This window comes from Pinus tabuliformis, chromosome 8, assembly GCF_031772625.1.
Source record: "Pinus tabuliformis cultivar Carrire ecotype Pingquan chromosome 8, CPIR1, whole genome shotgun sequence".
In the NCBI taxonomy this organism is placed as follows: domain Eukaryota; kingdom Viridiplantae; phylum Streptophyta; class Pinopsida; order Pinales; family Pinaceae; genus Pinus; species Pinus tabuliformis.
Genome location: NC_142294.1, coordinates 1,630,218,203 through 1,630,229,943, shown reverse-complemented (window position 1 = coordinate 1,630,229,943; position 11,741 = coordinate 1,630,218,203). Strand labels below are relative to the sequence as shown.

General features: G+C 34.4%; 1 pseudogene; it reads right to left on the bottom strand.

Annotated features, from left to right (window-relative positions):
* Positions 1 to 790: 790 nt before the first annotated feature.
* LOC149242357 (calcium-binding protein KIC pseudogene) lies at positions 791 to 1,254 on the bottom strand (annotated as a pseudogene).
* Between the last annotated feature and the right edge of the window lie 10,487 nt (positions 1,255 to 11,741).

Genomic DNA, 11,741 nt, shown 5'->3' with positions numbered 1-11,741 from the left:
AGAGGATATTGGTTAGTTGTTTCACATATGGCTGGCAATATTTACAGGGGTTCACTTGCTTCTGGCATTCAAAATGATGAAGAATTTTCTTTCTCGTCATGGATTGAATTCTCCAAGTTAGAAGACGGGCATGAAAGGATTGAATCCTCCAAGTTAGAACACGGGCACGAAAATAACGTTCGCTATTCCACAGGCGAGAATATATCATCGGATTTTCTGCTTTCCGGATTCAGTTTGTACAAGTGTTAACGAGAGCGCAATGTGCGGCAGCGTGGTTAGACAAATCCAATCCAACGGTGAAAAACCTTAATAGATCCAACGGTGGAAAATCAAAAGGTAGACGATGAACTGATTCAATAGGGAACACCTTCGGTGTAATAAAGGTTTTTAACCAAATACCAACTGTTCTTCATCTATTTTGGAGCTGGACATCTAATTTTTAATGATCGACTGTGAGGTTATGCATGGACCTATGTTTTTTTTATCATCCATTATGAAAAAGCTTATGTATATTTTTACCATCCATTATGACAAAGCTTATGTGTATGCTGTATACTGTCACTGCAGAATACTTGTCAGTGACCATCCAATGTTTCCAAAAAGTATGTTAAATTAAATATCATTGAACAAAATAAAGCTAATAGCTTTATTAGAAAACATATCATCCTATAACGTTCTTTCCATAATCCATAGAGCAAATTTGATACATTTATCCATATAAACTGGAAGCCATTTTGCTAAACCAGATCTGTTACAGACACCTCAATGAATAACTGAATTTCTTTTCACCTGTCAGAACTAAAAATACATGAACTACTTTTGGGTTATGATTTCTTCGAAATCATTTACCAGAGCATTGTTAAGCCATTGCTCTGCTTCAGCCATGAAAGAAGGGCTGAGTCTGATCATTAGAACGCATAATTCATGTTCATTCAGAGCCCCGTCGCCGTCTAAATCCCCTTCGCTCATCATCGCCCGCAGTTCTGAATCCGTCAGGGAATCCAACCCTAACAGACCTGAATTCCTCTTCAGGCTCTCCAAAGTTATCAAGCCCAGCTGGGGATCTGCCAAAAGACGGAAGCCGTTACAGAGCTCCGCCATGAAATCGCGCTCTCCCAATTTCTCTGCCATAATGGGCAGGAAATCCTCGAATTCCACCATTATTGTGAATGCCGAAGCCCCAGTTTGAAACCCCAATGGTGTATTGAACACGGGCAGAGGGTTACAGCTTGAATTGTTGTGAAATGGGGAGGGTTCGTTATATAATAGAGAATCGAAGGCGGGCGTGCCAGGAAACCACGCGGCGATGAACCCCATGAATTGTAAGCCACAGGAAACAGTTGGGAAATTGCTCGTTTGCCGTCCAGACGATGTACAGTTGTCATGCGCGGCCAGAAAGGGAAAGATCGCTGTCAATCGTTTTCAATTGTAATCAAATGATGGGGACTTTCTTCGAAGCCGCACCAAGTCGATTGCACATCTAAATATGGTTGATATAAACCATAGATAAATAGGTGTTTGTTTTTTTGTTTTGTTTTGATTTTTTTAGCACAATCATATTAATAAATGTGGTTGATATAAGTAATAAGTAAATAAGTAAATTAGATATAAATTGTAATCTTAAAAATGTTTTCAACCACAACTTTAACTCTAATAATTATTACTTAAACTTTAATTTTTCAAATTTTTAAATATTTTTTTCGTGTGGCTTTAGATTAAACACACATTTATAACATTTTATAAATTTTAAACATATGCATAAATTTATTAAAATACTAAATAGTTATGAAAAAGTGAGTTGATTAAATATTCCTAAAATTGAGAACTTTTCATCCATTTTAAGAAGAGATTGATTTATTATCAAGAATGTGTTTACAACAAATTTTACATTTAAAACAAAAAAATTAGGCCACAAACAAAACTTATGTGTGATGGTACAACTATTTTAAAATTGGTAAAAGAGAACCTTAAGTTGAAATGTGTCGCTACAAATGACATTAACAATCAAGGATGTGGTTTGTAAACTCGAGTGACTGAAAAATAAGACTTTTCATTAACAAATCCTTTTTTTTTTTTTTTTTCACAACTGGTTCATGGATATCCATGGTCAGTGGGCCTGCTACATCCAGGATCGAACAACGCTAGGGTGGACCCCACCCGAAGGAGAAAATTAGGCCACAAACAAAACTTATGTGATGGTACGACTATTTTAAAATTGGTAAAAGAGAACCTTAAGTTGAAATGTGTCGCTACAAATGACATTAACAATCAAGGATGTGGCCTGTAAACTCAAGTGACTGAAAAATAAGACTTTTCATTAACTATATATATATATATATATATATATATATATATATATATTCACAACTAGTTCACAGATACCCATGGTCGGTGGGTCCGCTACATCCAGGATCGAACAACGCTAGGGTGGACCCCACCAGAAGGGGGTCACACCCCTCGGCCTATTTATTGACCTAACCCCAAGAGCTTTCGGGTTTCAACCCTGTGACCTCCCATTGGCGAGGCACTTGACCGATTGAGCTAACTCTTGGGGCTATTCATTAACAAATGCTTAAATAGACTTAGAGAAAAAATATTATGGGGTTATAAAATCTTGGTTATCCAAATTATTTTTGGAATTTTAAATATTTGAAATTTCTTAAATTCCATTTCAATATAACCAAATAAATATGGAGAAAGAATATTATAGGTTTATAAAATACTCGTTATTTAAATCATTTTTGAATTTTAAAGATTTAAAATTCCTCAAACCCAATTTTAATATAGACGAAGCCTACCCCATATTGTAAAATTGGCCTTTTCATTTTAGGTTTGATTTTGTTTTAAGTTGAATATTTGAAATCACAAATACTTAAAAAAAAACAAGTTTACCAAATTTAAACTATAAATCACAAATACTTGAGAAAAACTAAATTTATCAAATTTAAATTATGATTTAATTTGAATAGCCAAATTTAACTAATTTTTCAAGGGGGGAAGGGCATCCCCGCTGAAAAAGCAACATATACAATATATACATCATCTGTACATCAGAATTGATACCAATATCAGTTGCACGCAGGCAACTTAGCATATCGACAAAGCGGAATTGTCGGATCAATCACATCAGTCACATTCTACAGAATCGAGATAGTACAAGTATCTACTGCGGAGCAGTATCTAGCAACATATAGCTACAGGGGTAGCCGTAAACGTGCAACGAGGGGAATAGAACCCGGGTGGGGAGGCGGTACGCTGAACGTCCTGAACGCAGGGGTATAAACCCAGGTGCAAAGAAATTTAACTATTTATCAAATTGAAATTATAATTTAGTTTAAATAGCAAAATTTAACTATTAATTTTTTAGTTTTTTACCTAAATTTTAGAATTTATATAAAGTTATAATTTTTTATTATTTAAAATAAATTTATATATATATATAAATAAATAATTTGATTTATATCATAATTTAATTATTATATGTTTTAAATTTTCACTTAAAATATTATAATTTTTGTTTTATTATTTAAAATATATTTTTAAAATAATTAAATCGTATAGATTATACAGATAAAACTTATCATTCCCGCCCATGGCAACCAAATTTTAAATAAATAAAAAAAGAAGAAAAAAAGTCAAGACCAAACTGATCCGATTCATATAATGAAGAGAGGACAAAACAGAAAAGCAAGGTGCATATTAATTACACAAAGCTGTGACGCGGTTGCATGGCCATGAAAGCTGTTAACAATCAATGCAATATCCATTCATTTATTTACTCAACCGTTTGTAAAACATATAATTTTAATATTTTAATATATATTCATCATGGTATAGGTTTGAAGTCATTAAATTAAAGTTTATTTTATAATGTGTGGGAATTTAATCTCGGTGGGGAGGGTCCAATTATTTTTCTCAACCACTATAAATAATCTCAATTGATATATATGTGTGTGAATGTACATTTGTTGTAATTTTTGTTTTATGTTACATGTGTTTCAGTCCTAAGAATTACTATATAAATAGTCTCAATTGATATATATGTGTGTGAATGTACATTTGTTGTAATTTTTGTTTTATGTTACATGTTACATGTGTTTCAGTCCTAAGAATTACTATTAAACAATAGACTCAAAGCCATTACATCATATTACTAATAAATATTGAATTTGAGTGAAGAGAATAATAACTATTTTTCTTAATAGCTCAAAATAAATATAATTATATGATAAATAAATATATATTTATTATTTTTATACGAGCGAGATATTATCAAGAAACACTATATTTAAAAATAATAAAATAAAGCTTATATTAATAAATTAAAAAAAATGATAACAAAAAAAATGAGTATCAACCATTAATCAAATATTTCATTTTCACTTTAATTTACATAACTTTATATAGAGAGATAAAGTAATTGAAAGTAAAAAAAAAACATAACTTTATATAGAGAGATAAAGTAATTGAAAGTAAAAAAAAAGTCAAGTTACTTTTTTTTTATAAAGAGTGTCTATAAATTTGTATTAATAAAAGAGGAATTACAAATACGAGGCACAAAAGTTCTGATGAACCTATTTGATTTCAGGAAGGAACACCAGGAACGTTCTAGAATCTGACAAAACTTTCACACGACACTTGCCGCATAACACTATTTCACTTGAAACAATTCTGATGAACCTATTTGATTCACTATTTCACTTGAAACAATTCTGATGAACCTATTTGATTTAGGTAGGAACTGCCTAGAATCTTACAAAAGTTGCCTAATAACACTATTCCACTTGAAAATTTTCAAGAATACACCAACAATTCATATGACTTTGTAGAACATTCCTCACTTCAAAAAATTCTTAGGTTGCATTTTCACCTTTCCAAGAGAGTTCTTCATTTTCCTTTTAACTTGGGTCCAATCCCCATTCCTTACTTTTTCATCAATGTTGCCCATGATTAAAGGAACTTGGTTATTGCAATCCACTTTCCCTTCCAAAGGGTAAATGACGTTCTCTGTTTGATCTTCCCATGAGAGAAATTTTCCTTTGTTGGCAATAGGGGGACGCGAGCTCAAGAGAGGGAGCAAATTTTTTAGCTTTATTCAATGAATTGGGGTCTCACAATGTAAACAATTTTTTTGAGAGGTTCACCAAGGAGATAGTAGACATATATACATGATTTTCATTGTCCAAAATCTCCCTAGAATTAAAGACCTTTGAAGTGGATTCAGGAGAGATCTATGTCTTGGGTAATGCCAACCACTCAACCAGAAATTTTCGATCCATTTTGAGTGTTGCTCATACTGCGTGGAGCTGAAGAAGGAGCCTCAGAAGAGATATAGTAATGGTCAAAGGTTGCACCAGCCCGCCAATTTGGCTTCTTGGAGGAGAGATTTAACTTTGATTTCCCAACATTGGGATACAATTTGAGGGAATGGCTAGTCGTGTAGCACCCTCTACATTAGAAGGAGACATTCTTGTAGTCCAAAGATTGAACCCATGAGATGCCAGGACCAGTAAGCTTGATTTGAGTAGGGAAACCTTTACTAAAATCCATGTTCACACAAATACGAGCATACATAGGATTAAGATAAAGCCTAGTATCTTCACTATGACAATGAAATTTGTCTAAAGCATTACCAATAGAAGCCAATGAAGCCAAGTTCCACAGATACATAGGAACATTTATAAGCCTTACCCACACAGGATCCAAGGTGATAGAAGCTGAAAGAGGGTCGAAAGAGGGGAGCTAAGGTTGTAGAGAGAGACCTGCAGCTTCCCAAAACCAAGGACCAACACCCAAAATCCGCGCTCAGTCACTAACAATGTCAAAAACTATGATGAAGAATCTTTTTGCCAAAGGGTAGATTTTTAACTCAACATAATTGAGGGGCTTCCAATGCTCGTTGATCCAGGAGTGAAAATCAACAAGCTTTGGCCCAATGAACCTACAAATTAGCCCAACTTCAGAGAAAAAATCAGCTTCATTGAGTGCCTCTTTCCCCAAGGACACTTCTAATAAGGGAGCCTCGCCGAATAGAATCGTTTTAAAGACTAAAGTGGAGCTACTACCAAGATATTTGACTATATCCCGAAAAGACTCCGAAAGTGCTTGAAGAGAGCCCAAAACCAGGGATGCGGCGCTAAAGGAACTAGATGCAGTTATGCCTGCAGTCGACTTAGGCAAAACAAGGACAATAGTATCTCACCCATCATCCCCAGGAAGAATAACAAATGATTGAGAGATAGTTGCATCATAAGGGAGATCCATCATAACCAAAGACATTGATCCAAATGCCGAAGACGAAGAGGTAGCAGAGAGGTCAGATTTTTCTCCTTTCTCAAACAATCAGGCAAAGGGCGAAGGAAAATGATCAAGAACATAAAACTGACATCCTAAGCTCAAGCAAAAGCAATGGGAATAGGCCAGCTAGGGCCAAACCCTAGCTTTCAGCATTCCAGAGCTCCACAACACACTCATTTTTTTCTTTCTCATGTTTCCTCCCAATAATTAAGATATCTAGGTACTAATTTTATTGGGCCGTGTTATATTCTTTCCACAACTAGCCCACGTAGTTAATCGGATGGTTAGAGGGGGGGCAGAGCCCCCCCTTCGTTGCGCCGTTTGCGCAGCGGGGGGGTCACAGGGGGTTTGAGGGGGGCGGGTAGCCCCCCTCTACGGGGTCTAGGGCAGCGCCCCGGGGAAATTTTTTTGGACCCTATATTAGGTTGGGTGGACCTACCTATGGTTTTGTGCATGGTTTTTGCACATGGTTTTAGACGCAATGGTTTTCGTCCATGGTTTTGGACGCGATGGTTTTTGGTCCATGATATTAGATGCTTTGGCATGTATAAATATGCATTGTAACATTAAAAGGAACATAATGAAAAATCAATCTGGTAGTCCCGGTTTTGGGATCTAGGGGAAAATCTCTTTGTATATGTGTTTTATGTGTTATGCTCTCGCACTGTTTATTTTCTGTTCTTAGAATTCGTATGCAGGTAATTTTTGTACAGGGTTAAAACCTACATCTAGTATCAAAGTTGTTTTGGCTTCAAGGGGACGTCTTTGTTGCTGAGAGGTTTCGCTCAGGCCTGTGGTAGGCCCTGTTCACTAGGAGATTTGCGGGATCGATTCTGGCGGTGAAAGAAGATGACGAGCAGTGGAAAGATAGAGATTGAGAAATTTAATGGTCAGAGTTTTGAGTTGTGGAAACTCAAGATGGAGGATCTGTTGGTAGATAAAGATCAGTGGATCTTTATCCACCAACTATATAATATAAGAAAGTAGTAGGTATCCCAAAGGCCTGAAGGGTATCTAATGGAAAGAAGTGACCGTTGTCAGGAGCCTTCCAATCAATATATAAATATATAAATGTAGATTTATTATTTTTTTTTCTCTGCAAATACTAAATTCTATTAACTGTAAGGCAAAATATTTTTACATAGTGTCGAGGCTTGAAAGCACTCAACAGAACAGAACTGCCCCTTTACAAATAGAAGCTGGGGAGACCAGTTACAAAGATCAAGAAACCAGATAAAAGACATAAAGAGTGACATGTTTTGCCGAGAAAGAGAACTGAGCCAGCACATAAACACAAAATCATTTCCAACCAACACATAATGTGTCACCAAATCCCCAGCTGGAAGCCAAAAACAGTAAGACGTTAGCACTGAACCCTGACCGTGAGCCTGAAACAGTAGCCGAAACAAAAAAGGAGGCAGTCCCAGGTGGCGCTACTCCTCCTTTGCCGTGCCATGGTTCTTCTTCTCAGCCAGACCTGCACCACCAGTTCTCAGACCTTCATTGCCGCCCAAGTCACTGCCAGGGATTGCCATGGCATGGCTTGCTTCACCATGAGTCCCTTCCTCAGCAGCAGGTCCTATATCTTCAAGGGGAGGAAGATTTTTGAGAAATTCCTCCTGTTCAGACTTCTCATTTTTCCAATTCTCCAAGCTATCTTTGTCCGTGGAATGCTCATTGCTTTGGGAAGGATCAGGGGCAATGCAGGCCAGAGGGGAGACCTGATTTTCCTCTTCCAAAAGAATAATGGTGATGTGAGCAGTAATAAGGGGCCTGTGCAAATTACTTTGAAATTTAAAGTGCGTGGTTTGGAAGGCACTGTTCGGAATAGGCTTACGACTAGAGCTTAAAGATGGCCTAGCTTCGTGGACGGGGGGGGGATTGAAGGGTTCCGGCGCAGTTTCCATAGCATGACCGGCTGGGGGATGCAAGCGGCTGTCACGATGCCCCCCTGAACGATGCCTCTTGCCCGAACGAACCATGATGATAGACAGGAGGTAGGGCACAGATAGATTATAGACAGGAGAGCCAACAGAACAGAGTCGGTTGAGACGAGAGGGATGCCCAACAGAACTTGCAGACAACAACATAATACAACAGAACTTGCAGACGACAACAGAACTTGCAGACGACAACACAACGCGTAAATCTAGAACAGGGGAGAACTTACCGTTGATAGTGTTGGCTTGGAGCTCGCGGCAGTGAACCAGAATCAGTCCATCATCAACAGGCTCCGCTAACCAGGTTCCGTTGCTGAGCGACTGAGCATAAGGCATGGTAAAATAGCTGTGGAGCAGCATGATTATAACTGAGGGAATGTTGCGTCGCTCATCGCAATGCATTAATGCGAATCCGCCAATCGATCCAGCATTAATACCTTCCCCCTGCTCGCATGAGGTTAAGTCCCGAGAGGCCACGCTGCTCTGTAGTTGGCAGTACCGGACTTTAATTCCTTGCATGAGAAACATTAAGGGTGATGGTGCCACCCGCATCCGGGAAATGTAGATTTATTATTATTTTAATTGAAAATATTCAATTAAATAATAAAATTTAATTACGTCTCTCCCAATCTAAATTTCTTATTAGCATAATTCAATAACTTCATACGTCTTGCATTTTTTAACACCGTTGTAACATGTGGATTAATTTCCTTTTCGGTGCACAATCTCCGCCTTTTAAGACAATATGGTGCAGTGGCCCAACCCCTACAGATCATTATGACAAACTGAGAATAATAGAGAAGATGAAAGGTTGTATAAACCAACATATTTTTCAAACAACTAATCCAACATCAGTACCTTAACTTTTTCATGAAGATATCGTATTGAGAACATTTGAAAAATAGTTGTTTTTATTTTTTCTTTGTTAAATAAAGAAAACCAATACTAATGGAGATATTGGTATTTTTTACTAATTTTTGTGAAGTGACTAAATGTAGCTTTAACCATTCACCTTAAGATGTTTTTTACAATATAATTTCCTAATTCTATTTAATATCTTCGTTATCATAAAAACCAACCTATATCCATCTTAACTCCACATCTACCAAACTCTTAGAGAGATGAAATCTATTTATCCCTCTCAACACTTGGTAGACCCGGAATTAAGATGGATCTAAGCTGATAGAATTTCCCCTTTAAATAGTCTATGCTCACATGAATACCATGGTATTACCATGGGTCAATACCATGGGTTATCATAAACCTGAAGCTTAAAAACTACTATTAGTAATTTATAAAAATTAATAAAATTAATAATTGATTATTTATTTTTATTTTAACCGAGTTAAAAATTTTAAGTGACATTAAATGACAAAATCCCTTTTTACTCTTGATCTACCAAGCCCCGCATCAAATATTTTTTCACTCTATGCTAGTTTCATATCACGATATTTGATCCCTCTCAGGGGCTTAGTAGATCCAGAATAAAGATAAAAATGTATTTCTTTCTCCATTTACAATTTAGGAATTACAATATAAAAATGTATTCTATAAATTACTCATATATATTACTATAATTTATTTAAAGTAATAAGAAAAAATGTCACAAAGCTTAACTTGTATATTTATCACCTTAACTTTCCTTTTATTTCTATTTTATTTTCTAACATGTTAATTGTGGTGTACATGTCATTTTTAAGTAAAGTGATTTTAAGTACATGTTAAATTGCAATACATTTCTTTTAGTGTACATAATTTATAATTCTTACTTGAATTTCTAATACAGTGATTTCCATGTACATATCAATGTCTAAATCATTGTTGTTATGTACATGCCATTTTTTTATTTTATTTTTCATTTCAACTCAATGTTTATTTCAATGAACACTTGTCACCAATATGCTCTTTGTCTACTTGTTAGCTCACTCCTTATATCACTGATTTATTTTTTTTAGCCAATTTCTATTTCTACCTGAATTTCTATTATATTAATTAAAATGCTCATGTCACCTGCTATTATATTCAATGTCCGTTTACATAATTATTGATTTTAGTGTACATGTCAATTTCAATTTCAATTTCTTTTTCAGTGCGAGCTCCTATTTTTATTTCATTTTTTAGCACATCAATTTCAATGTATATGTCAATTTTTGATGCACTAATTTTAAAGTACATGTAAATTTCTAACACAGTGATTTTAGTGTACATCTCAGTTCTAATTTTATGTCAATTATATTCAATTTCTAGTGCAATGATTTCAAGGTACATGTCCACTTTTAACACATTGGTCTCATGTACATTGTAATTTTTATTTTTATTTCTATTCAATATCAATATCAATTTCTATTTTTAATTTATTTCTATCTCCATTTACACTTTATAAATTAAAATCGAAAAATATAATCATGTAAATTGCTCCTTGTATAAATTATTGCAACTTATTTAAAGGAGTAAAACAATAATTAATGAAGCTTAACATGTCTTCTTAATAGCTCACTTTGTATATAATCGATTTTAGTGTAAATACCAAATTTCTATTTCTATTTTCATTCAATGTCAATTTATATTTCATTTTTCCATTCTATTCCAACTACTATTTCTACTTCAAATTTTAACATATTAATTATAATGCACATGTCAATTGTTATTTATATTTAATATACCTTTTTGAGAATACATGTCAATTTCTAATGTGAGCTTCTATATTTTGATGTACATGTCAATTTAAGATGAACTGATTTTAATGTACAAAGTCAATTTCTAATACATTGACTTTAGTGGACATCCCAATTTCTCTATTTCAGTGTTATTCAAATTCTAACACATTGATTCTAGTGTAAATGTAAATTTCTAAGACATTGCCTCCATGTATATTTATATTCTATTCAATGTCATTTTTAATTTCAAATTTCTATTTCTATCTACATTTAGACATTATAAATAGAAACATAAACATCTATAGATACAAATTACTCACTACATAGATGATCATAAGTTATTTAATTCATTGAGTTAATATGTCGAAAAACTCTACCTGTCAACTACGAGATTTGTTCAAAGGTTCTGAGGTACAACATCACCATAACGACCTAGTTCCAATTAACACTTTTGACATGTGTGCTCTTTGACTACATGTTAAATCTCTCTTTACATAATTGATTACAGTAAAAAAGTCAATTTCTATTTCTCTTTAATGTCAACCTCAATTCCTATTTTAGTTTATTTCAATTTCAATTTCAATTAAAATTCCACTTTTTATTTCATTTTCGGTTTAATTTAATACATATCAATTTATATTCAATGGCAATTTTAATTTTAACTTTTGTTTAAATGTCAACATTTGTTTTAATTTTAATTTCTATGATCATTTATTTTTCAATGTCAATTTCTATTTTCATTTCAAGCCCTGGTGCATCGAATTATTTATGACTATTGATTTCTATATGTTGTGATTTTAGTGTTCATTTCAAATGCAACTTCACCTTAATATTTCCGTACTCTTTT